Raw genomic sequence first — 27,594 nt, 5'->3', positions numbered from 1 at the left:
CCCCTGCACATGGGGGCTCTAAAAGTTAAATCTGCTATTAAGGGCTACAGAGTTGCATATTATATATGAAAGTACACCAAATACCCATAAAGTGTAAAACCTGTCTTTCAATTGTTCTATTTAAGAAATGGCCTTGTGTTGATCAAATGCCATATGCCCAGGGCAACCTGAGGCAGTCTTGTTTTAAAGAAGTAATTACTTCCCGTCCCCAAATATAATGATCATTCAGGCTATGTCTCATTTTGAGATCCCCCAGCTTGAGGGTCTAAGCTCGGCTAAACACTGTATGCAAGTGTTACCTGTAGGAGCCAGAAGGAAACGATCAAGACCCAGAAAGGGCTGGTTCAACCCAAGAGTAGATATTTTTTCATTTCTTTTTTTAACGTTTGGTTTTATTGTATGAGTTTGTTTCACAGTAATAAATCCGGGAGCAGTAGGTTATCAGAGGCTAACATTAGATGAGTTCTAGCAGTCTTATTATTCATTTGGTCAAGTAGTCCTCGTACCCAGAGGCATCCGCTGTCTATTGCCTCTACGCTCCTCTTAAGGGTGGTTTCACCTTGTGTGCCTGACCGGCTCCTTTGCTAACACTAATCCAACATCCCACCCCCCAAACCAAAAATTGAAATGCATTCTTAATATTATCATTGTATTGTTTATTTGTATAGTGGCAACTGCAGTGCTAGTTACTTTGTGGCATCCCAAAAGGGGTGGGGAGGGTGAGACAAGACGATGGAGGGGACAACATTTAGCTGATCATTCATAGGTTTTGGCGGATTCAGATCAAAATAAGTGCATAATGAAAGGAGCATAGGGCAGCGCAAGAGCAAAATGTGCTGTCGGCGAAGCACAAGAAGAAAGGGCATAACGAGGCAAGAGCAATAGCGCAGCATTGCAGGAGCAGTTAACAAGCTATGGTGAGACAAGAAGCCAGGTTAAGCGCCTAGAACGAAGTCTGGCTTTAAAGAGTCCAGTGCTATGGAGGGGGATATCAGCAGTCCAGAGAAGGAACAGGATGTTTGAATTTTTTCCCCAAAAGTTAAGTGCTATTTTCACGCTACAAGTATAGTGAGAGGGAGTTCCACAGACTGGTACCTGCAGAGTTGATGGGGTTTCCCAAGTTACTTCTTTCTGAAGGAAGTACGAGACCGCTTTTTTGGCAGTATAGGATCTTCTTGAAAGTAGAATTATTTTTAAAAGACCGGGTTATGTCTTCTGGAGCCCTTGCTGTGAAGAAATGTATGGATGAATGATGTTACTCACCGGCCGGCGAGGGGTTCGGGCAAGCGACCAGGAAGAAAGTACTGGATGTTGATTGAAAAGCTCGAGATGGAGCCTCCACCTGAGCCTCCTCTCTGTTGAGGGAATAAGCTCTTTTTGATGATATGACCCTCAGCTGCACTAAATTACAGACTGAGAGACTGATCACCCAAAAGAGCGGGGAGAACACACCGCCACGGACCCAGCTAAAAGAAAAAGACAATTGGTAAATATTTGGAAAGAGCATAGATCATCACAAGAGAAAAGCCTCTCAAAAGCAGAAAGTACCTGGGTCACCCACTCCCCTTATCATCGAAAAGGAACAGAAATGGAATTTCCCCTGTAAGTGCAGAAAAGAGTAACTTCTATTTTGAGGATTCGGATAAGAATTAATAGTCAGATAGGAATCAATAAATAAAGTGAAGAAAGTCTTACCAGAACAGGAATTGAACAGGAATTGAAAAAACCTAAACTAGAACAACGGAGGTACAAAACAATAAACAGGAAGGTTAGTAGGGATGCTATACCCGGGCGGCACGAGGGGCGCACTAGATATGGGTAGGTGCACACTTCTCACCAAGCGTCCCTGTGTGCACTTTCAGATAATGAGTTTTTGTGTATAATCAGCAAAGCGTCCTTGCGTGCACTTGAGGGAGCAAATCCAAAACCTCGGAATGGAGTCGAAATCCACAAAAGAACACTGGAATTGTAGAAGGAACAGTACCCAGTACTTGGAGTCAGCTGGGAAGGTGAGGAAAACCAGTTGAAGGCGGTGGTAGGTAATTCAGGACAGAAGGAAGGCAATCCAGTAAACGGGCAGCGAGATCTGATACACAAGCGGGCTAAAGACGGTACAGAATCGGGAAGAAAGCAATCCGTGGGACAGGCAAAGTCCGGTACACAGGTAGGCAGAAAACAGTACAGAATCAGGAAACAAGCAAACCGTAGAGCAGGCAAGGGTCCGGTACACAGGAAGTCAAAAGTGTTTGAGAAGTCTCAAGGCAGTCCGTAATTGGAGAAACAGGAATTGGTACAAAGGAAGGCAATGGTTTGGAAGGCACAGAAGACAAAACTTCGGATGGCGGTTGCAACTTTAATCAGAAGCAGCGTCCTTACCGCTGCAGTGCCTAATATACTCAGGAGGCGGAGCGCCGTAAGCCCGTAGAGCTCACGTTCCGAATAGTCGGAACTAGACGCAAAAAGTAGGTATCCTGGGAGTTGTAGGCAAAGGCTAGTTTGTCGATACCTTTGATGTTGTTGAGCCCAATCTCCAGGGTAACCGCCACCGTGAGAAGTAAGGGGCTGAGAAACGTCAGATATTGTGGCAAAGCGTCACAACTTTGGTAGGTACCTTGGTGGTCTGTTTCCCCTGGCTTGATGAGGTGCGCGGGTCATTCAGACCCCGATGTGTGACAAATGAGGCATAGAGACTTGATCTCAATCTGGTTGCTTTTTTTTTTTTTTTTGGATCAATTGCAGGATGCAAATGATGCATTTCGGGAGTCCTAGGTAGAAGTGGTTACAAAGGTGAATGTAGCCAGTACCTTTGTAACCTCAATTTCATGATGCTTATTTAGGAGCTTCAGATTAAGCATGAGTAAGTGAAATGGCAAGCTTTGGGTAGTTCAGATCTGCTTGATGAAAGAAATGTTTCAGTCGAGAAATATGCCTATGTTTTTTGCTTCAGAGTCCCAAGAAGAAATGTAGAGCATCAGATACCACATTTTCTGGCAAGCTGTTTTCTCCCACCACGGCACAAAGGGATCGGTCTCTTGCCATTCTTGTGGCAACAGGAACACCACCCCAGATTCCTACTCACCGAAAGCCCAGAGGAATCCCACAAGAAGAAAACTCCCTGTACTCCTGGTTAGCCTGGCAGGAAAGGAGCAATCCAGACGAGTAAAACTGAAATGGGGAACTCAGTGAGATGGGAGGGTTATGTGATTTTTACCGACAGACATTGGAGTGGTACATTTAATTGTGGTCAAAACACCCATTTTTCCAGCCTTATAACACGTCCCCAAACCCCATCCCGACACATTTTAACCCCTTACCCCACTATCCGTTATCTATTTGTTTTCAGTGTTTTTCTGTGTTCTAGTCCGCAGTGAAATGTACCACTCTGTAATGTTTTAGATAAATTGCCTGGGTTCTGATGGGGGAGGCATGGCTCCTGCATTGATGGAGGATTGACCCAGTGGTGTGCTGCAGGCAAAAGATTGCCTAGCAACTTACATGTTGTCCCCGATTCCAGAAGTGCATTTTCGGCAATATCGGAGGATACAATGGTCTGCTGAATCAGAGACAATGGAGGGATCGAGCATATTTAAGATACATACAAGGCCCTGATCTGTAGCTGAAAGCATTTCTTTGCACATACAGAAGGGTGAGTTTTAGTAGGTTGACTAGGGTGGAAGCTTGGCTGGTAGTAAATCGGCAGGTCATCAGAGGTGATGTAGTAGCCATCATTACTGAGGTAGTTATGGGTTTTCATTAGGGAAAAGCATCTGTCTGAGTGCACTCGTATTTCTCTCTTTTTTTTAAATCTTAATCCAGTATCATCTGAAGCGGTCTAGATTGATCCCTTTCCTGTCTATTTTCTCCTCCCAGTTGATCCAGCAATACATTCCCATTATGTAGACCGTTTGCATCTAAAATAGCGCAGATGATGTTTCTTTTTTTAAAGATAACTGATATTAAGGAAATGTGCAGATCACCCTATTCAAAAAGGTGCCGTGTACATTTCTCAGGGGATGTGCGCCAGGGAAAATGTTGCCATAGATGACCCCCCGCCCTTCATACATTGGAGTCGAGTACATGTGCCCTTGGTGCTGATGTATCTTAGTTCTCGCAATACCTGTTGGGAATGCATTTCAGTTTGACTGTCTTAAAGGACCAGTTATCGTGAGGCGCAGACATAAGAGAAAAGTATATCCCTGTTTGGTCAATAGACATTTAAGCAGGACGGCAGTGGTTCTTACCACTGCTAAAAAGTGCAGAACGGTGCCAGAAATTACCTTTTTTTGCATTGTGTTCTCCCAAGTACTTGTTTCATGGGGATACTGTCCTGTCTGCGTATTTCTAACTGCTGCCCATCAATGAATCTGGATGTGCTTTTGAAATGCATGTAAATGGCCCTTTATGACCATTGGTTTGTGAAATTGCACTTAAGTGCCAAAAAAGATAATCTAAATGTGTGCATCGTTGCTGCGTACATTCATACATGCTTGGGGAATTGTGCGCAATTTCTTAGCACACAAGTATTCACGTATGTGGTGAAAGGTGTTGTCGGGTGCAACATATGGAGAGAACATTCTTTATTACTACATGGACAAGACTAAAATGAATTATGCTTCTAAATAACGGTTATTATCATATGTAGATCCTGTGGCAAACAGTCCATTGCACAATGGACATCACTGCTGTATGAGACTCTGCTATGAGATAAACGAATTGCCCTCCTACTGACAAATAACCTATTCAACGAGAAGATGAGCAGTTTAGGCATCCTTTTTGGGGGCATTCGTTTCTGAAATGTGCCTGGCAAACACTTGGAGGCAGATTCTCTTGTCCTGCAAACATTACTGCATTTATTCTGTTTTTAATGCAAACACCCCAGGACAGGGTTCTGACGCCTACTGCTCGCCACGATCCATCACCATTGACTGATGGGAGTTATAGTCATCCAGAGACCCAAAGGTGGAAAACCCCTAAACTGGTAGCATTTGCTGTCTCCAAGAACCTGCTTAACTGGTTATTTTATGCAGGACAACATTCTCCCTACTAATGGATATAATTCTAGTCATTGCTTTTGAAGGTTAAACATGACCATAAATATCCCATAATGTAATCGGATGGGTTTTTTCGTCATAGTCTTAACTTTTCCCTCAGAGCCTGCCCTTCTGTTGGTGGGTTGGATTGTATCGTTCCCTGTTTTTCCAATTGCCTTCAAATGACTGTACTACAATAAAGAATTGCTGCAGCACTTGGCTTCCCGCTTTAACGGGATAGAATTTCTCAATCATGTTTATTATTTCCTGTGAAATGCTTACAACAATAGAATCAAATACGAACTACTAAACTTAAAATGTTCCACTACTTTGTATAGTGCACACAATCTAGAACAGTTGGACCTTTTACTCTCGACTCATTTTGTGATAGAGTGGGGATGGGATGTAGAGATTAACACACTATGAGTGTATTAGAAACACAGTTCAGCCGTGTAGTTTAGACTGATTCGGTTAACCATGTGCAAGTTAACAATCCTCATATCGTACCCTTTTCTGGGGCAGGATGTTGGGCTCAGAAAGCTGCTCCATATGGTCTTGAAGACCATGTTCTTTTGGTACTAGCCCATTTCTTCGCAGAGCCATTTCTTAGCTTTTTCTTTTTACACATTTTGCAGCACCGGTAGGTTTAGGTATTTATTAAGGTCGCATGGGGTGGGTTGCGGTGCGGTCACATTTTTGCAGTGAAATGTGTAAACTTCATAGAACCATTATTTTTCGTTCCGTTTATAAGCTTTGCTCTGCAGCGCATGGCTTGATTCGAGAGTTCTGTAAACCTAGACTCCTTAATTTTTCGATTTGTAGTTCCACGTTTGCAATGTCGTTTCTTTTGACGAACAGTATGATATAACAATTATTTATGGCCATTTAGCGCTTGATTCTCCGAACACTGAACAGAATAATTTACTTTGTCAGAGGCGCCTGGTTTTTCAGTATTACTGATATGCTGCGGATCATTTCCTCCCATAGGGGGACAATTATGTTGTTTGCACTGAACTTATTAATTTAAAGTTAATGTAGGATTTGGTTTCCCACAAAACTTTGCACAATATTCACATACAATATAAATAATCCTACTTAAAAGTCGTAAAAAATGCATGCTACGTCGTAGTCCAAAAAATTTGAATCGGCATTCTAACTATTAATCTTGAAATAAAGATAAAAATCGAGTCAAAGTCCCATTACTAATTTATCAGTGATTTCCCTGTCAGCCAAAACTGTTGCTACTGCAAGGCTGAGGGGAAGTTTGCCCCTATTCTTCATACGCCGACACACCTAAGGAGAGTTGATCAAACGTTTGTCATATACAAATCTCATGAATAAACGGATCTCCAAGAATTTACATTTGTACACTCCAGATACAAACCTTGCAAATTTTCCATTTTGCTAGCATCACTACAAAGTCTGTAGATGTTATGTCCTTTGGAAGTACCTCTAATTGGATCAGTTACTCTCAGAGTTTCCAAATAATTGCAACACAATAAAATATCTTCTTTTTATCCTGTCTGGAAAATACACTACTGAAGAGTACAATTAGATACCCTCTAGCTAAAACATTGAGACGTGTATACCAATATATGCCTTCCATCTGGGTCAACCTGTAGGCCTTAATCATGGTTTTTAACAAGAAGCTGCCATAGTGTTAACCAAAGCATCTTGGGTCACCCAGAACATTGGTGCAGAATTTGTTAGTAAATGTAGTTCATAGCTGACAATTAAACAACCTATATAACAGGATTACCTAGTTTCCATTGAAATTGACTTTTTTTCTCCCTGTGGTCAAACATATGACCTTTTGATTTCGTGATATTTACCTCTAGGGAGTGAAGAATGGTCTAATTATTAAGTTATTAAACCCCTCCGAAACAAACCACAACGTGGTCAAAAGGGGCTATTTTGTCACCATGTGTGGGAAATTCGGGCCTCCCAATTTAGGCAGAAAATTATCATCTAAACTTAAGATTTCCTCAATATCCATAATATACAAAGTACATTGGTGCCAACACACTATTCTTTTGCAACCACAATGACTATTTATAGGCCTGTGTAGTGTTCTAGTGCACGCAGCCTGACCTTGGTCGAGGTCTTTGTGTCCAACAGAATAATCAAATTCAAAAGACCTGGGTCAAGGCCCATTTTGTGAGCTTTTGCCATAGAAGATACCTTGCTACCTGGTTAAAGGCCTTTTTAAAATCTAGTAATGCAACATACAAAGGAGTAGACCCCATAATCAAAGCTTTCTTAGCTAATACTTGTATAAAGAAACTGTTAGACATTTGACATTGTACTACGTGATTTCTGGGTCAGAAGCACCATACCCAACTCCTTTGCCCAAGCTCTCAATTTATCAAGGTCAGGGTGGACCCATGTAATAGAATAATCAATTGATAGTTCCCGTGGTCCTCTCATTGAAATCTCTTGGGAATTGGAATAATAAATGATTCTGTTCAAGGAGTTGTGGCCCTTTTTATTACCCATAAACAGTTTAAATAAGAAATGGATCAAAAAACGTGGGGCCTTTTTGAATACTACATTTGGTAAACCCACAGGTTCAGCATCATGTGACTATTTTCATTTACCAATAACATGTTATTGTCCTCTGCAAACTTAATTGTCTAGCCTAATACGCTACTTGGTATTCATGTTTCTTGGTAAATTCCCCAGGAAGGGTACTAAATATAAAGTGTGTCCACTCTTGATCTGATATAGTATTACATTGCATTACGTCAGATCTTATAACTAGGCTGTTTATCAAAGACAACAAGTCGTTGGATTCCCTTTCGTTTATTACCTGTATATTTTCCCACTCAGTAATTATTTGTTTTGGCTGGCCTCTGACTCTTCACCCATGCTATGGCCTCTGGTGAGGGCTTCTGGAACCAAAGCCTGATGGTATTCTCGCTGTTGCAGAAAGCTAAATCCTCCCCTTTCAGATCGTAGTTGAATTATTTTTCTAGACCACAGGAGGTTGCTCAAACTTTGCATGGTGTGGGAGAAGCAGAATGTTTGGTTTTTTGTGTACTCTGACCTTCACTGAGGCACAGATGGAGCTGAATAGGTAGGGTATGCAGAGAAGGATGTTGAGTTTGATAGTATTCATGCCCATGTACGCAGGTTGTGCTTAGTGTCTAGGAATATTGAGCGCTGGCATGTACCCGATTTTGTGGTCCTCTTGACTGGAAGTGTCACCGCGAGAACCAGAGCAGGTAAGAAGAGTGAGTGACACTGGAATGCCACCCTAAGCCTGCTGTCCGATAGGAAAAACCTCAGCGTCAGAAACTAGGGAAGTTCTCCCTGTGCCACAGTACCCTTTAATGTGGTAAAAGGACAGTGCTGGGCACTGTACCAGGGTACTGCTTTTGGTAAATAACAGATGGGTCTCTGATGGTTTGCAAAGCCAGGAGAGAAAATGGGCATACGCCAAAGGAAGGCACAGAACGAAGGCCAGACTAGAACAATAAATAAGAGTGCAAGGAAGCACAGACAAGGGATTAGTCAGAATCGCACAGAACAGGTGAACGGAGAACAGGAGAAGAAGCGGCGGAGCTCAGGAGCGAGGCAACAAGAGTGTTGGGACGCAGCGAGCGTTTTGGCTTTCTGGCATTTATCCTCGGAACGAAAACAGACTGTTGTTAACTGGTTGCCTAGCAGCTTGGCACTGAGGCTTGGAAGCAAGCACTGTGCCAGACGAGGGAGCCACGTTGTCATGGACGGGCAACTTCAGGTGGTACGGAACCCCTGAAGTGCTAGAATCCTTGTTGAGAGACAGCAGAACTGCGGCACGCCCCCCCATCCGGAGGTAAGCGGGCACAGTGGCAATAGACCACCATTGCCGTGGGGATAGAGCTACCAAGCCCTCAAGTCCCCTCAGAGGAGCCGGGAGCCTGGCGAGTGCATAACACTTAGACCGTCCCACTATATCTGTTTCTAGTGTGGAATTTTGTTTTTCCAGATTGTAAATTGTATGTGATTCTTATGACCCGTATACCCAAGCATTGTGTTTGACCCCTGTTAAATTTGCATACTCTTCTTTCTTGAGTATTATGACAAGCTGATGCAGTACCCTGAAGCATTGTCCAATTGTTTAGCCAGGCCTGGCATGGATCTTAGGCTCACGTCAGGGGTTGTCTATAATGTGTCGTAGGCAAATAGGACTTTGTATTCTTGACCCCTTATTCAAACCCCAGTGAACAGATAATGTTCTCTTATTGCAATTGCTAGTGGTTCCAGGCGGTGTCAAACAAAATGGTGATATCCAGAAGTCCCTTTTCTTTTTTTAAATGGGATCTTTTGCAAGAGTATTCCATTTACCTTCACTTTGGTTGTATCTTCTTTATCGAGATCTTGCTTTGTGAAGGAATCAACAAAACACATGGCACAATTAATGTGTTTGAACACGTTCTATGGAATTAAGGGACTGGTTTTTCTTTTTTTTTTACTTTTATTTATAATCATTTACATTTTATAGAAAAAAACGATCCAAATCAAATGTTTATTGAACAAAGCAACACTAGGATTAAACCCCCTGTGGTAATTCATTTTCAAACAATCCACATAACAATTCCTAAAGAACTATAAACAAAGTTTGGCAGCAAAAATAAGAAACAATACAAGCCATCCCTTAACGGATCATTCCAAGATATGACACAAAACACTACGACACAGCGCAAATACAGTCAAGCACACGTGCAAACACACAATTCACCCAAAATCTTCACTACAAATGTAAGCACTGTACATTTACAAAACAAGCCTCTATGTACTACATCAATTATTAAATGGTGACCAGAGTTCCAAGTAAAGGTCTTCTCGATCCTGCTTATGAAAAATAATTCTTTACAAGTCGGATAAAACCTGTACGTCATTCAGCCAATTCTCTGCCAATTGCTTTTTCCTGCTTTTGCACAACTTCAGAAACTGTTTTGCTCCCATCAGAACTTTATCAATCCATTGCCCATACTGTCTGGCAATCTCACATCTTCCTCTGCCAGAAGAGTCTAAAAAGGTAATCTCGGAAAATGTATGGTTAACACTGTATCCACCCTGTCTAACACATTCCCCCAAAAGTCACGTACCCTAGGGCAACTGCACAACATCCACAGCCCCAACATGTGTCCTTGTCTACCAAACCTAAACCTTGCATACATACTGAGTCCAATATAAGTGACCCAAAATCTTCCGTTGGATAAGTCGCAAATTCAAGTCCATTTTACTGTTCAAACCAGTTTTTTGTACTTATACCCATTTCTTCTCTGAAATACTGCACCCAAAATCAACTCTCCCAGGTCCTTCGCAACTTTTCCCAAGAATCGACAAATAAGGGATCCATAGGCGGCATAGCAAGGTACGTGGACACCAAATGGGCTGACGATGGGAATATAGCACATCCACTCGGTTCCGCCCTCAATGGGTTAGATAACGTATGAAGTCTTTGCATTAAAAGTGATTCCAATTCCATAAACCTACCCATTTCCCTATTCTCTAGATCAGAATCATGTTGCCGTTCTGCAAATGGCACCATCTGTTCCTATTGTAGCACATCGCCCATCTTGAAAATTCCTTTCGATATCCAACTCCACCAACCTAAAGTTTTATTCGCAATTTGCAGTCCCGGATTATGACAAAGGGAGGCCCCATAGTATAACCACTTATTTTGATCAGTAACGGCCATATTGCAAGAGCCTCCCGAGTCGCATCAGTGGAATATAACTTATTTCTGACATTCAGCATTCTCTATATAGAATAGATGTTGGAGAAAGATAGGTTTTCCCTGTTCGGTTTGACTATCGTTAACCAAAGTGGTTCGAATGCACTCAGGTGTATAGTAATGGGCCGCCTTTTTTAACAGAAATCCTGTGATATTCAACGAGATTCGGGTAGCCAAAACCACCCTCTCGAACACTCAGTGTCGGAATGAACCTTGGTATTTTCGTTTTTCTCTTCTCACCTCACAAAAGGTCTGAAAAACCTTATAAATTCTCCAACAGTTTTTTTTTTTTGAGAATTTCAAGGGAAGAGATTGAATGACATAAGGAACTTCGGTAAAAGGGACATTTTAATGGCGGTGACCTTCGCCCAAATCCCCAATGATAGTCTTTCCCATTTCCTCACATCTTTCATCAATACTGCGATTAACTGATCCACGTTCTACTCCGCTATCTTTTTAAAATCTCTAATTATATAAACCCCCAAATATTTAACACTGGAATCAGACCATTTACAATTCCACATCACAAAGTCCCCCAGCCTACAAGTCGCAGAGAGTGGGAAGACCTTGGTTTTATCCCAATTAATCTTATGACCCGAAAGTCTACCCACCCTTTCAAAGGCTCCCTTCAAGGCTACCCTTCTTTCTTCCGGGTTAGAAAGGATCACTCATCCGCATAAGATAACACCTTAATCTCTTTGCCAACAAAATGTAAGCCTCTGATCTCTTGTTAGTGACGAATGTAGGCTGCCAATGGTTCCAGAGCAATGTTAAATAAAAAGGGTGATGAAGGACATCCCTGTCTCATGCCTCTCGTAAGAGTGAAGAAGTCGGAAAGTTCACTGTTCACGAAAGCCTTTGCAGTCACTCCGTAATGCAGACAACTCACTGCTCAATAAACCAATGCTAAAACCCATAATGTTGCTTTGTATAAGAGAGAAACTGCCACATCCGCTGCAAACACTTATCCCTGCAAGGACACAATCTCATTCCGGTGGGAAAGGTTCAGATCTTTTCTATTCACCATTTACAGACACATTAATCCACCTGCAAAGTCATGAACTTAACCAAGACTTTAACACCTGAATTTCTGAAAAGTTCTGGAGGTTTAAGAAACACATATCATGTTAATGCTGGTTGTACAGAGTTAAGCTTAAGACGTTTGTCCTGGCTTAGAAATCAGGAAGCTTTATCTTGTTCGCATTTCTGATATCATCTTGTCTGTTATGGCTAATTATGTGGATTCTGTTTAGAAATGAGACTGGAATTTTGAAAGCAAACCGTTATTGTTGCCTGGATGTCAACCTTCCGTCCAGTCTAAGGTCCAAAGGGTGGCAACTGTGATGAATCCAAAGATGCCATCACCGGTTTTCTTTTCTTTTTAATTTTTTATTTATATATAAACCTTTACAAAACTTAGATTACAAGATAATTTCATAAAACATAATTCAATAAAAACAATTCATTAGAACATGGAGCAACAATACATCATTCCATCAAACATAATTCGATAAACATTACATATAATTTCCTTCAATAAAATGTAAGCAAAAGTTTTTCTTTTGCTAATCACACACATGACTACATGTATTTTTTCTGTCAATTATACTCTTCTCCCATTAAACATATTAGTTACCACATTCATAGCCAACTCTCACAAGTCAGTTATTTATTCATTTGGCCCCTCTATAATTTCACATTGCTGTTAACTTCGTTCCCACAATGTAGAACTAGGATAGAGGACCTTTTATGAACTAATTTAGGTGACTAAGCATATATTTTGCAAATATTCATTTGCCCGTATTTTTAAGGAGACTGAGGACCCATGCAGCATTTCACACCACAGCTTTTCTCTATCTGCGACCGTTGTAGCTCTAACAAACTTTGCGAAGTAGACTATTCTATTTTGCAAGAGGTTAGGGCAGAGCAAAAGCAGATGCATCAAAGATTCTATCGTGCCAGCTTGCTTACAAAATCTACAGTATTTCTTCTCGGCATCCGCTTTGCCACGTATGTTCAATATGTGATTTGTGTTTAAAACATTGAACCTAAATCACATGGTCTTATTCCTGAAGGACGTCGAGTGATATTTCACCAAATACTCTTCTGGCCTACGATGCCATTTCCAAAAAGATATTGCTTGGCTGTAAAGTCCAGAATTCAATATGACAGCGTTATTTTCGAGCCAATCAAATGCTTTTAATATTTCTTTCACCTTCCCTGGATTACTAGTCAGGGTTACAAGAGAGGCCCAAATTTGTCAGGATTTTCTCGCAAGTGTTTTTTTAAGGTTTGCATAAACTTGGTCTTCGACTCCGCATTTAGATAATGATAGAGTGAATCCTCCTTTGCAACCAAACATTTTCTCAAAAAAGCTTTGCATACATTATGCTTGAGATTGATTGCAGGCCCAGTTCATATCGGATCAATTCTAATGGGATGCATTTTGGAAGGAAAAACAGTATTTTACGCCATATCCGTGATTCCAATTGTCTCAAAAATGGTTCCACATCGTTGGGTAGAAATGTTAGTCTTGGAATGACTTTTAGGCGATACCAGATTTTACGGTGATCTCATCCCATGTGGCCAAGGGACAGCAGCTGCTACCTGATCCTGACCCTGGGGCCGTTGGTTATATGGTATGCAGTGATAAAATCGCGGCACAAATTTCACCTGTACAAAAAATTGCGGCAAAAATGCTGTGGTTTGACCCATTAAATTTGTACCCCATTACACCATTTAAGGTCCAACTTGAGTCCTTCCTTTCATCTATCTTACTCTCTACCTGTGGTGTTCCCCAGGGGTCTAAACTCTCGCCCTGGCTTTTCAGCCAATACCTGGCAACTCTCGCCCACTGCATTGCCATTTTCTGCTCAAATTTCCAGTGCTGCGCTGACGACACTCCACTCATCTTCAGGCTGCCCTCTGCCACCTCCTCTCCCTCTCTCATCTCCGATTGCCTAACTGCCATTCAAGATGGGTGTGCCGCCAATTATCTTTGTCTGAATGCCAGCAAGACGGAGATCCTCCTCATCGGCACACCTTCACCATCCTTTCCCCTCACTCTCTGGCCGGCCTCCCTTGACTCTCCTACCCCCACCTGCGAGGCTAAGAACCTCGGGGCCATCTTTGACTCCACCCTTTCCTTCTCCACCCACATCTCTGAGGTCTCTAAAAAGTCAAATTTCCGACTGCACCTCCTCAGAGGTACTCTGCCTTTCCTCTCCTTCCCCCAGAAGCTCATAGTATCCCAAGCTCTGGTTCTCTCTAGCTTGGACTTTGTAACAGCCTCTTTCTAAATCTACCTGCCTCTACTCTCCGCCCTCTCCAACTAATCCAGAACAGGACTGCAAGACTTGTCCTTGGCCTCAAGCCCTGGGATCGTATCTCTCCAGCTCTGAAATCTCTCCACTGGCTCCCAGTGGATGCTAGGATTAAATTCAAAACCCTCTGCATTGTCCACAAGGCTTTCTGGGGTCTGGGTCCAAAATACCTTCAGCTATCCCTCTACAAATACCTCCCCTCTCGAGCTCTTCACTCCTCTACCTCCAACTCACTCAGGGTCAGTCGTTTTTCTAAGAAACGAGCTGGGGGTAGATCGGTCTTCGGCTGGGTCCTCCCTCTGGAACAGCCTCCCTGCCACTCTAAAACTTGAGGAGAACCATCTCCGGTTCCGGAAGCACCTCAAGACCTTCCTCTTTTCTTCTGCCTTCGCTCCCCCTCTCCCCTGCTGATCTGTTCTCTCTTGGCACCATGCACCTGGCCACCCTCTGTCCTTTCGGCCCAGGTACCTGCTCATCCTGCCACCATCCCGCACTGCCTCCGGGCCACCCCTTGCACTGGGGTCTGTTTCTGTACTCATACAGCCCCCCCTTTTTCTTCCTGCACTTATCAGACCTACCCTGTCTGCTACCTTAAACCTTGCACTTGCAAATTGCTGGCTGCATTACCACTGTTTGTTGCCTTTATTATTTATTTATTGTTATTTATCTGTTTCGCCTCTGCTTTGCACTTTCCACCTCTCCTCCTCCCATACACTTTTCCCCTCCCCCCTCTCCCATGCAGTTGCGCATTCTCAATGTCACTGGGCCTAGTAAGATCGCGGTTTTCTTTCTCCCCTGTTCCCCTCCCTTGCCTTGTCGCGCTCTGAAACACTTGTGTACGAGCGCAATAGAAATAAAATATCAATCAAGGAGTGCGGGAGTTGCAGGGGTGTCCCCTGTTAAGGATTTCACTCAGGCGACGCACACCTTGGTCTCGGCCTGGTATGCAGCGCACAACTGAAATGCCTATCTTTTTATATTGATTCAATATTGAGATGGTACACCACTCATATCACACCCCTTTTCAAATACCCTGGGTCACAATGGACCATGAACCAGGCTGGTTGGTAAAACACAATATTTATTTATTTATTTTAAAATTCAAACGAATCAAAAAATTTTAATATGAGGCAGCAATCACCAATGGGGTGATAATTACAATGAGACTGTGAGCAATGCACTGGGTTTAACTTTCTAGTGGAACATATACACAGCACAGTGGAATAGGAGCACTTTTTGATTTAGGAAAGATAGCACCCAAGTTAGGATTTCCCCCTGCAATGTTCCCTCAACCCTCAAATAATTGAATTCTGACAGGATAGAAAGACACAGCAGGTAATCAGGAATAATAGGCGAGAATGGGAATCCAAATCTGACCTTCCCTCCCCAAATTAGAGAGAAAAAAGGATTTCAAACTCCTTGCAATGTGGTGTAATGACACTCGGAAATGGACATATAAATAATGAATGTGTGTTAAAAACCTTGAAGCAAATACAATTCCTCACTAGAGCAACAATGCAACAACACTAACAATCACACAGAATGGATTACCAGGAGCATACAGTTCGAAAATGAGTGGAACGTTTAAAACAGATTGCAGCAAAATGACACATTGGAAACTTTGCAATTTTGCAATTCCGGCCTGAAATTACCCAAACGGTTTTTAATAAAAACGGGTGAAATACACTGATTTGGAGTGCAGGTGTAGCTACAGATCACAGGTGCAATATGGAAGTGAAAGTAAGTCGCTAGCAGGTAAATTGGATGAGTTATGCAAGATATAAAAAGGTGCGCTTTGAGTAAAATGGAGCGGTGAAAAAGGAAAGGAAATCAGTTGTGACAAGAACAGTTTTACTTCACACTAGAGTATTCAGACTAGGCCACCAAAGAGGGACACAGTAAGCTCCAGGGTTGTTTGCGAGTTCAACCCTCTCACCCCAGCGCCCAACCTTGGCGGAACCAGTCCGATCACTCGAAATAGGACTAATGGCTTAGGATTTACATAAGACAAAATTACTAAAGAGATGGCGCTAACACTAGAAATCAAGGGCAGGGTTGCAAGAATGATTCTGAGGGTTTTACCAAGTTAGCAGCATAAGGATAGGATGGATGGCTTGGCGAGTAGGATAAGAACAAAGACAAGACAGGCTATGGGGTCAGATGGGGTGGCGAAATACTCAGTCCACTTTTAAGACTTATCCTTGGCCTCAAGCCCAGGGACCGCATCTCTTCAGCCCTAAAATCTCTCCACTTGCTCTCGGTTGCTGCGAGGATCAAATTCAAGACCCTCTGCATCATCCACAAGGCTTTCTGGTGCCTGGGACCCTGCTACATCCAACGCGCTCTCCCTAAATAGCTCCCTACTAGAGCCCTTTGGTCTTCTAGCTCCAACTCTCTGCAGATCAGACACTTTTCCAAGTAGATAGTGGGGGGACAGGGGGGTAGAACACCTCTGTTCCACAGGTGCCTCAATCTGGAATGGCTTGCTCCCCGAGCCAGATCTCCTTAAGTTCCGGAAGCTTCTCTAGACTCCTTTTTTTTTTCTTCCTCCTTCCCTCACCCACCTCCCCCCTGTGCTAATGTCCCTCCTCTGCCTCACTTTGACTGGCTGCCTGGTTCCTTCTGATTCTTACAGGGCCCCAGGCCCCCCCGCGACCAATCTACCCCAGCACTTGGTCTTTCCTTACCCCCACTAACCTGCACTTACCCTACCGGGCTCCCTCTCCCTGCACTAGCCTGGCTGGGTCTGTCCTCCTTGAGCCCACCCAACCTTGCCCTCGCTCTTAGCACGTGAACATTCTTCCCTCTGCACACTCTGCATTCCCATGGCACTTGTCCACCTGGCCTCCCCTTAGCACTTGCCTAACCCAGCCCCCACACCCTATACCCGCCCAACTATTACGCGCTCGCCACTCTGACCTACACTTCCCTCCCTCTTTAACATTAGCGCTTTCAGCTCTGACCGGCACTTCTCTCTCCTCCCGATTCCCCTGCACGTCTTGTTACTGCACTTGCACGATATGAATATCACAAGGCCTAGAAGGACCGTTTTTTGTTTTATTAATCCCTTTGTCCCCCAGCCCTTACCCTTCTCTTGTTGCACCTTGAAGCCCCATATGCTGTATAGCCGGATTATAAATACCCAATAAATTAAATTTAAAAATGCTGGTCAGGCCCCCACCGTTGACCCGAACACCCACAACTGGCACATAACACCTTTTGTTTCTGATGTGCCTTTATGTGAAATCTTTGGAAAAAAAACATGGAAGTGTTAAAAGTCCAATGTCATCCATGGCCTCCGACTGCCATAAGCACCCAGGCACTGACACGAGGAGGAAGATGAGGGAATTTGTGCAAAGTGACAGGAGCTCGAAGTACAACATGGACGCTAGTTGTTTTTCCAAGTCTTCAGTGCGCGGGACATTTAAAGATGGCAACCTCACTATTGGCTCGTGCAGTGCAGGAGAAGACGTTGAACCTGATGCTGAGGCTCATGAACGTGAGGCAAACGGAGAGGTGTGGTGGAACTGAGAAGGCTGCCGGGACAGGAGGAGAAATGCATGTGAGCAAGAAGGGTCGTGGAGATGCTGGGAGCTGCGCAGGAGCTCATGGAGGTTGGGGTGCTGGAACAGACAGCGTTCTCCAGACCGGGCCGAAAAGGAAAGCTGGCGGGGGACCACAGAGCCACGCAGGGTGATGTAAAAGTATCTGTACACTTCAAAGTGGAAAGCGGGTGAAGAAAGCATACCGCAGAGGTGTGAGCAGAATCGGAGATGCTGGAAGGAACCAGCGAGTCTCCTCAAAGCAGCTGGGGACCCCCGGGGTGTTACGACAAGCACGCCAACAGATGTTTGAATGGTATGAAATTGCTGATGCAGAAAATACCCGAAGTTTTGTTTTAATGCAGACAAGGCAAAGTACAAAGGCAAACCCCAATCATGCATGAGATGCCAGTGTGTGGAGAAGTTTCAGCAAAATACCAGGGGGGGGGGGGGGCGTGGGTGGCACCTACGCTCTAGAGACCTGCGAGTGGTGTGCTCTCTCCGCATCCGTTAAAGATGAGCCTAATTCAATTACTTTCAAACATATTTGGAACCCGTGAACGGCTGGCGAGCACTCTGCGGCAGAGTGTTAGTGTGGAGCTGAGACAGTTAATTAATCAGCGAGGTGTCGGGCCATCTGACTCACGGCAGCCAATGGGGACTGCCGTGTAACACAGAGCTGCAGGAGAGGAGAGCAGGTCAAAGGTGCCGCGCGATTGTCCCAGGACAGAATTGCACGGTCACGCATACTTGGGTGCTGTGGAGAGCTCCCGCGCTGCCTACACCATTGGAGGTGCCCTGTCAGTGAGCACTGCGCGTGCCATTTCAGGACATAGTGCCCAGCTCCATACTCCGAAGATCGAGGTAGGCCGGTGACGGACTGTGCCTGGCTCCTCTGAACCAAGGCAGAGACGCTGCTGGAGCACACAGCTATGTGCTGAAGATATTGGGGGTGCCTGGCTGCTGAGGTTCGCTGGAACAGGCTGAGCAGGGGAGACACTGCTAGTATTCATTATATGGTGCTTCCCTCTGTCAGGTTCAGGTTCAAACTCCCCCCTTCTCCTCACCTGAATCCTCCGAGGTGCTATCCTTAAGTGCAGCTTCAGGCTTCTTTTTATCCTTCTTCTGTTCCTTGGGTTGGTTGTCCTTTAGTTTCTGACCTTTTCTTTCATGTAAATAAGGTCTGGCCCCTCCAGAGGCCACCGTGACAGAGATGAGAACCTGCCTAGGGGGACACCCAGGGGGGGCCAGACTCTCCACAGGGAAAAGCCGGAAGGCAGAAAAAACCCTGGTTCTGGTGCGTTGCGAAGGTAATGAAAAGTAGTTTCCAAAGACCAATGTCCAGCAATGATAATTGTCCAGCAATTTGAGAAGGGCTCAATAATGATGAAGGAACCAGAAAGGATAGAATGAACAGAAATTCAGGAGAAAGAGCACTAGAGCAGACAGGAAAGGCAATAGAAAAAACCTGTGGTTAAGAAACACAAACACCTTAAAAAATGGAATCTAAAGTCAAGTAGGAATGGACAGGCGCCATGAAGTATAGTGTGGAAATGGAAGTCTCGAGAGCCGCTTGCGTACAAGACAAAAGAAATACAGCAGCTCGCGTGTGAAACGGAAAGCTGCAGGGTTTAACCGGCAAGGCGCCGTGAGTGCAAGCAAGGAGGACGAAAGCGTGGATAGCGAGAGTAGAAGCAAACCGAAACAGGGCAGCGGGTATAACTGCAGGATACCGTATAAGTATGAAAGGACAGAAAACACAAGACACCGTAGAGAGGAATCCCGGAAGCCCGGGATGCAGAGAACGGTAGTACACACAAGAATATACGCAAGAGTAGGCACAGGGGTGCGAGCGATGTAACAAGAGGTAACAGATAAAACGCACTGGCTAAAGGGATGGAGCCGAAAGTTATAGTGCAGGCCGCCATTTTAGATGAGGACTAGAGCGCTACCCTGAATAGGTTAATGCCTCCAGCAATTCCATAACCTCCACCCGCCGGTCCTGATACCCTCCCTGGATTAGTTACACAAAGCCATCTCTCTGCCAAGACCCTGTAGGAAAATGTAATACACCACCCTGTAGACATTGACCCCCAGCCAATAGCTGGAATACCTGGCTGAGGGGCACTGAAGACCTCAGAGCCTTCTGGAGCAGTCAGTCAGTCCCCTCTACCATTGATCTGACCGCTCTGCACTAGGTTTAACCCCAGAGGGTGTTCGACAGGTTGTGGTGGGGCCCTTACAGACTGCTTTTCGACACTGCATGTGCTGAGGGTGCCTACTAAGGTGGTTTGTTGGTGAGGGGTGCGCAGGGGCACCTGCAGGAGATTGGAGCTTCGTGCAAGCCCCCTCGGGCCTGCAGTACCACAGCGCGTTGCTGGTGCCTGCTGAGAAGAAGAGACAGAGACATCGGCACGGGTGAGACCTGCGTAGAGGCTGCTGGTGTCACATTGGAGGTGGATTGGTGCAGGGAGTGCGCTGACAGGGCGCTGGTTTCCACTGCAGCTGGAGAGTGTGTGGCTAGAAGTGAGTGCTTCTTTACTCCGGACTGTGCATAGAGGGTGTAGCTTGCTGGTCGCCCGGCTTCGATACTATCTGTGCACATGTCCAACTGACACAATAGATTGTGGGCCAAGCAGACCAAAATGGAGGCCTGCACATGGGGGGTGTGGAGGGGACAAAGCGGTGCCCCCAGGGGTCGACAAGACTGCACAGATGTGTAAGCCTTCTGAACAACATGCAGGAGGGGAACAGCAGATTCTTCAGCCGTTCTCCGAACTACAGTCATGCTTGGAGGCCAAAATTGATGCAGTCATAAAGGATGTGGGCCTGCTCAGGCAAGACGTTAGGGCATTGGCATAGAGGACGGGAAGTGTTGAGAAACAGGTGGATGAAAACACTGCTAGCATTGTGTGCATACAGTCTGAAGTCATAGAGCTGAAGTAGAGGGTGAAGGTCCTGGAGAGCCGTGCAGGGGATGCAGAGGGCAGAGCCAGAAGAAATAATGTAAGCATACTAGGCCTGCCTCAAGGAGCAGAGGTTACAGACCACACATCCTTTGAGAACCTGTTCCTACAGTAAGTGGGCCCCGGGACATTGACGCAGGGCTTCAGTCGAGCGTGCACACAGGTCCCTTACTAAGAAACCTCTGCCAAGCCCATCATTGCCAGAATCATGAACTACAAGGACAGAGAGAGGATCCCGGCATTCTCGAGAGAATCGGTGGGGGGTGCTGTCATCCAAAAAGGGGCTGCTAAACTGGCCCTAGAGCCTGTCTACACACTCGGGTAGAAAGGCGCAGGGCCCAATTCGGCTCCACGAAAGAACGACTGCAGGAGGCTGGACTGAAATACATGCTCATTTATCCTGCCAGGCTTTCCTTTGAAAGTCCAGAGGAGGCGCACACATGGATGGACATGTTGAAAATGGCCCCACTTGAGGAGAAGTGAGGTATTGTGTATGTCTTGGCGGGCAGCGCAGATTTGACCGTACGGGGTCCCCTCTGGGCAACTGATAGTGGTGGATAGAGTGCGTCTAGCTGCTCCATCGGACTGGTGCGTGGAGTGCAGCTTCACACACAGAAGGATGCTCTGTTCTGTTGGAAACTGTCCACATTACTACACTGTAAGGCGGCAGGGATGCCTCTGGAGCGGGGCGCACTGCACCACAAACTTAGTACTTTGTCTACGACAGACTGGCCCGCTGCAGCAGATGCCGGCAGTAGCCCCTGTTGAGTTTAACTTTAGGATACCAGTTTGAAGGTATTCGCCTGCTGCATGCTGACCTTAAAAGCTGATGCTGGCAACGGGTTATGTGGGAGAAGTGGCTGCGCCTTAGCAAGCAGCGTGTTGCTGGGCGACTTTTTTGGGGTTGTTGGGTCTTCGGAGGGGGTAGTTTACTGGGTTGTTTCTTCTGCCTTTCTGTCTGGGCTATCCCCGGGATGCACTGCCAAGGGAAGGAGTAGAGGTAGTTGGTACACTCTCTACAGTGATGACATTTCTGGGCCCAGGCGGTGGGAACCATTGTTGGTGCCAAATTCCGGCGTGTGCCTCTTGGGTCACGGTAAGATGTGATTGGAGTCTGATAAAAGGTATAGGTAGCGGGTATGAGATGGGTCGCAGCATCGCACACTTATAACCCACACTTCATGGCGGGGGGCTAGACGGTGGCCACCTGGAATGTGCGTGACCTTATGAGTTTTATCAAAAGGAACATGGTACTGATATACCTACATAGGCACAAAGTAGGGGTGGCGATATTGCAAGAGACACACCTAACAGAAGATAGACAAAAAACGATTGTCAGAAGGTGGAGGGCTCCACCCACTTTGCATACGCTAGGGGGGTCCTAATATGATTAGCACTGCCTGTACCTTTTCGAGTCCGGGAGGTCAAGAAGGAAGATGAAGGCAGGATGGTGCTGGTACATGGCTTTCTCGAGAACAAGGAGATGTGTATAATCAACACATACGCCCCTAACCATGATTCCAGGGGTTGCTTTTGGATCCGGGGCAGTGATTTTAACTGTACAATTGACCCAAGATAAGACAAAATATCAGAAACCGGCTCCACCGGCCAAAGCGTTGGGCTCACTTTTGCGAGCCTTTCAGTTGGTTGATGTTTGGAGGGCCATACATGAGGACACTCAAGGTGACTCTCATTACTCTGCCCTGCATGCAGTGCCCACCCGAATTGTTTGCGTTTACGGGGTCGGAATTTGTGGGGTACTTCACAACAGCTGAATATAGGGCGTGCGTCCTCTTGGACCATGCCCCACTCCTCCTTACCCCAGACTGGACTTTCCTACGTGGAAACTAGGGGCAGAGGCGTTGCACAACAAGACTTTCAGGGAACAGATGAGGGAGACGATATGAGGGAGGCAATAACTGGTTACTTTGAAACTAATACTGTTAGTGTGGAGAGTGGGAGTACATTGTGGGAAGCCTTAAAGACAGTGGTTAGAGGGGAAGCAATATTCAAAATGGGGGGCATACAGAAAGACCTGACACAGAAACTTGCTAAGGGGAAAGCGGAGCTGGAAGCAGTAGAGCGTAGAAACCTGGACGCTGCAGCAGTTGTCCAAGACCTGACGGAACTGTCAGCGGTGCATTGCAGACTAAGCAGGTTTAACTATGCGAAGTAGAACATGGACAGTCCTGTTTACCTTGCAATTTTTGGTTATTTCTGTATCTGATGCATAACAAGATTTTCACGCGGAGTACAGTGTGTTCAGTAATATTTTTATTGTTCATTAATTAGAGTGTAGACACATAGTCTAAGAGTGGTCAGCCAACACGTTTCGACTACGAGGGGTCCTTATCAAGGCTGATGTTCAAAATCCAATGTCACAGCAGTTCAATTATAGGTACATCACATTTGTTGTTTATGTGACATGTATTGAGCAAGATGAGTGAGTGACAATAGGTGCATATTTCCATATAGTAAAGGTACCACATATTTGGTTGTGTTTAGTTGGTCATAGGTTACATTGTGTGAAATGCACATAGATTAACATTTTTAGTGTGGGTGATCCCCAATACATGGTCGGCAGGAGGAGAAAAAGTGGAAGAAAAAAACAAGCTGAATTAGAGGTTTGTTCAAGTTTGAGTTGGGTAAGTATTTGTATAGGCATGAAGGTTGGTCTTACCAGGATATAGTGTTGAGAGGGTGGGGGATGCTGCCCCAGAGCGTATTTAGTACAGAATGAATAGAGAAGACGTCTCTCCCAGAATTGGGTCTGTCATTGTCCAGAGCTATGAGATAAAGATAGCAGATTCAAGGCTAGCATAGTGGGGTTGGTGTGAATATATAAGTACTGGATTAGCAGTGCCAGTTCAGGAGTGAAGTGGGCGGTGGGTGCCTCACCCCGAAGTGTGCTAGTAGGTGCCTACCCCTGTAGTTACTGTTGCATTGGGGCCTGGCACATTTAGGAGGCTGGCTCCCATCTTGGAGAGTCTAGGGGACTTCCAATTGGCGTATTGGGTTGGCAAGTGAAAACTGATTGTGTATGATTTAACACAGGTGTGTGCATTTCTTGTATTATAGGGGGGGAGATACCCATAGATTCCCAACTGCATTGCTATACACAGAGTTGACTGTTTGAAAGTCACGTGATGTGGTGTGTAGGTATCCGTGAAGGTGTAATGCTGGGTAGCCTTGGCAAAACAGTGTTTTTAATTGGCAAGAGGCCATCATATTTGGTTCCTGCCAAGGAGCGTGAAGAGGGTGGAGCAATGCCCGCTGGAGTTTTGCCAGAGATGTCGGTGTTGGGGGGGGGGGAAAAGAAGTGACTTGATCCTTTATCTCGCAAGGGATCATGGAGTTTCCAGGGTTCATTCCGGTTGGTGAGGCAGTGTTGCAGCGTGCACAAGTGGAGTTGTGCATGTTCGTGTACATGTCTGCGTGGGTGTAGATGTGAAATGGATAAGATGAGGCTGCTGAAATTTAACATTGACATTTGTAGACGGTAGCAAATAGTTGGCTTATAAACCTGCACTGGGACGTGTCTCAGTAATCTGGATGAACCTTGAAGTAACAAAGTTGGTTAAAGGTGATTAATGACGGCGATTACCTGATGCTAACTGTCATACTGCGTTGCCGAAGTTCAGTGACTGCTCTCACCGCTACCCTGTTGTTGGTTAATAAATATGCGCCGCTGCCATAACGTTGTGTTCTAAGGCAGCGCATGCGCTCTGCACTGTAGCAGAGGTTGAAAAATAAAGGATTTGCCCGTGTCTGCTATGAAGAAATTGTTAGTTTGCATGGGGCCAATAGTCGACGTGTAGTATGCTTAGCACTGTGCTACTTATGAGAAGTCTTCTTTCTTCAGAAATTAAAAAAGCAGATAATTGATTTAGCCTGTTCTTTATTTAAATGTTTTCCCAATTTATTCAAATATTGACAAGGTATTTCAATTTGTCAAATGATTTCCATATCCTGCATAAAAATCTCTCATTCTTCCATACTTTTACATGCATTTCCACTACAATACTCTTTCTCCAACACTCGTACACCTTTGTAAGCCTCTTCATCAGGCTGTTACAGAGTAATTACTAGAGTAAAAGAAGATGGTATGTTGCCGAAAGGTACATGCACAGAAAATACATTGTGTGCGTATAATAATTTATAAAAAAAGGTTATATCGGTTGTCGGAGTGAACTTGATGATAAAAAAAGGGGTATGTTAGAAAAGAAAGCCATAAGGGAAAAAGAGATGTAATAAATACCCATGGCACACCTCTAGGTAGATTATAAATGTGCAAATCCAAGGACTAAGTAATGTCCTTTATAATATTAGAGAAGCAAGGCAGGATATTTTAACAGACCTTCATTGGTCCACAAAGTTCAATGTGGTCCTAGTATATGTCAGCAATACGTGGAGGAAATAAAATGGATGTTTTTGTATGCCTAATAAAGAATAGACGGAACAAGAATTTGCAGTGTTCAAAATCTACTATAGGAGGAGAGTGTAATGTAGTGACGAATCTAGCAACATAGTCACCGAGTCTCTGGAGGGAAGCTTCTCTTACCCACGTAAGGGCCAGGGAAAGGCAGAAGCTACCGAACTCTGATCCTGGGTATGGCTATCTGTGGGAGGATCACATAGGGGAGGACAAACTCCAGAGCGGCACAAAACACTGAGGGCCTCATCACGAGTTGGGCGGTAACACCGGCGCTATTAGCGCTGGCGTTAATAGCCCTACCATCAAACCCCCCCCCGGCGCTAATAGCGCAGGATCACGGGTTTGGCAGAACAGGTATTGCCCATTCCCCACTGAGCCCATTTGGGAAGTCCCCATTCCCCATTGGGCTCAATGGGGAATTTCACGCTCTTACCGCCGGCGGATTTCCCGCCGGCGGTAATAGCGCGATTTTTCAGCCAATTTCCCTCCAGCTCAGAGCTGATACAAATATGAACATTGTAAAGAAAGGGTTGATGACCCAAATCTTGGAAAGGGAGATTGATACGAATTCAAACAGATTATGAAGATGTCGGTGACCCAATGCATGGAAAAGGTCATTGACATGAATACGATCAATGTTAAGAAAGGGTTGGTGACCCAATATTTGAAAAGAAGCGTTGATACCAATAAGAACTTTGCTGAGAAAGGGTTGGTGACCCCATACTGGAAAAGCATTATTTTTGGGATGAGAGAAAGAGTGAGTGGAGAATTGAAAAGAACCAGGCAAACGGTGAGTCTGGAACTCACACCCATGAAAGGAGTCCTGGCAGGAGAGTAAACCGGGCACTGCAAGTCTGGGACCCGCGCCCAAGAAACAGAACTGTGATAGCCTGGCAGAAGAGTAAACCAGGAGTGTTTCTCGTGAGAAGAGAAGTAAACCTGAAACCGTGGAACAGTGAGCACGTATATAAAGGAAAAAGTCTTAGCCCTTTTAAGGATCAGTGATAGTCACAATACCCTTGCAGGAGAGTAGGCGGCGGTAAAAAGAGGAACAGTTAAAGGAAAGGGGAAGAGCCATACACTATTGAGGTTAATTGAGATACAGATTGGGATACACTGAATAGTTAAAGAACTGTGTTTTTAAAGGAGACTGGAGGGAAGAGTCTTCCTCTTTGAACTGTGAAAAAGTGACATTCAAGAAATCTACGGGAAAGGAATACCCCTTTCCTGATTAACTTTATTCATTTGTCTCTGTCACCTTCAGAACATTGTTTTGAACTCTGAAATAAAGCTACAAGTACCTAGCGTCCAGGAATCCCCTTTTTACACCTTATATTGAGTTTAGTGTGTAAGGGTCAGTTTGGGGTTTTGGACAAAGGATGGAGGATGTTCTTTTAACATCCTGACCCAGACGTTCCTCAGTTTCGTTGAGGCAGGGAACCCCCTCTTAGAATTAGGGATAAATGGGATTTCTCCCAACCCCCTTATTATTTTGTGATAAGTTTATAATCAAACCTTAACATGCCACTGTGTCTGAGTTTTGCTCTTGATCCCTTACAGTAGGCAATCCAACATATATGGGTTGCAGAACCGAATGTTTAACTCCAAAAAGGTATTTGGTGAGGCAGATATTAAAGTTTACCTACTAAACGATAAGAAAACCTATTCAATTAAAGAATAACCGATACTAAGAAATGCATTATTAAGGTAAATGCAGGTAAGATAATGTCACTAAACTTCTTTGCCTGAAAGTAAATGGAGAAAACGAGCATGTAGTAATGGCAATTTAATAACTACCCTGAGCACAGCAAATCAAGGTGGCTGACATTACAGTAAGCACATTTCAGTTTAAATACTGTTACCTCATTTTGGGGGTAGCAAAAACATCCAGCAATTCTGGCATCAGAGTACCATCCACTGGTTGGCAAAAAGCTGTCAACCAGAATAGTCATATTATTGATGTTCAGGTTCATAATTTGGTTGGCAAAATAGCCAAGCACAAGAAGGCAGTCATCTGGATGTTCCATTGTGGTTGGCATATGCAACCAACCATAAAAGCAAAAATAAGGCCAGTGCTCATCATATGGGTTCCATACTGTGGCATTTTGTGACTAATAGGGAAAGTTCCTTCTAGTCAAAATTAGCTAATTGCACATGTAGTAAATCAATTGGCGGTTGGGCCATATGGAGTTCAACTGGTGTCCACCAATAGCATTATCATTTGCGGAGGAAGGTTAATAACCTCAAGTAAGATGATATATTTGACAAACATTACATACCTGTAATTGTCTTTCTGATGCTTGTAAGTTTGTCATCTGAGGCTTGTTGATCTGCTACATAATGGCTAAATGGAAAGCGACTTTGTGAGATCTTTGAGGCTTGCTTTATGTATTGACTAAAAAGGTGGGCCCATGAATTTGCTTAAGACAATATTTAAATCCCAACCCGGGGGTAGGTTAGCAATTGGAGAGTAAAGCCGTTTTTCTCATTCCATGAAGGTTTTAACAACTGGGACTCTCCACCGTGAAATCTTGCTTTGCAATGGTATACATATATATATGTGCAGTTAAATG

General features: G+C 44.6%; 1 protein-coding gene across 2 annotated transcripts in view; it reads left to right on the top strand.

Moving 5' to 3' along the window:
• Nucleotides 1-27,594, top strand: part of UBE2G2 (ubiquitin conjugating enzyme E2 G2) — a 534,674-nt gene that overhangs the window by 189,714 nt on the left and 317,366 nt on the right. The window lies entirely within an intron of this gene.

Source organism: Ambystoma mexicanum, chromosome 9 (assembly GCF_040938575.1).
Source record: "Ambystoma mexicanum isolate Mex_15411 chromosome 9, UKY_AmexF1_1, whole genome shotgun sequence".
Taxonomy (NCBI): domain Eukaryota; kingdom Metazoa; phylum Chordata; class Amphibia; order Caudata; family Ambystomatidae; genus Ambystoma; species Ambystoma mexicanum.
Note: the sequence above shows the minus strand (reverse complement) of the source record. Positions and strands in the feature narration are given on the sequence as shown.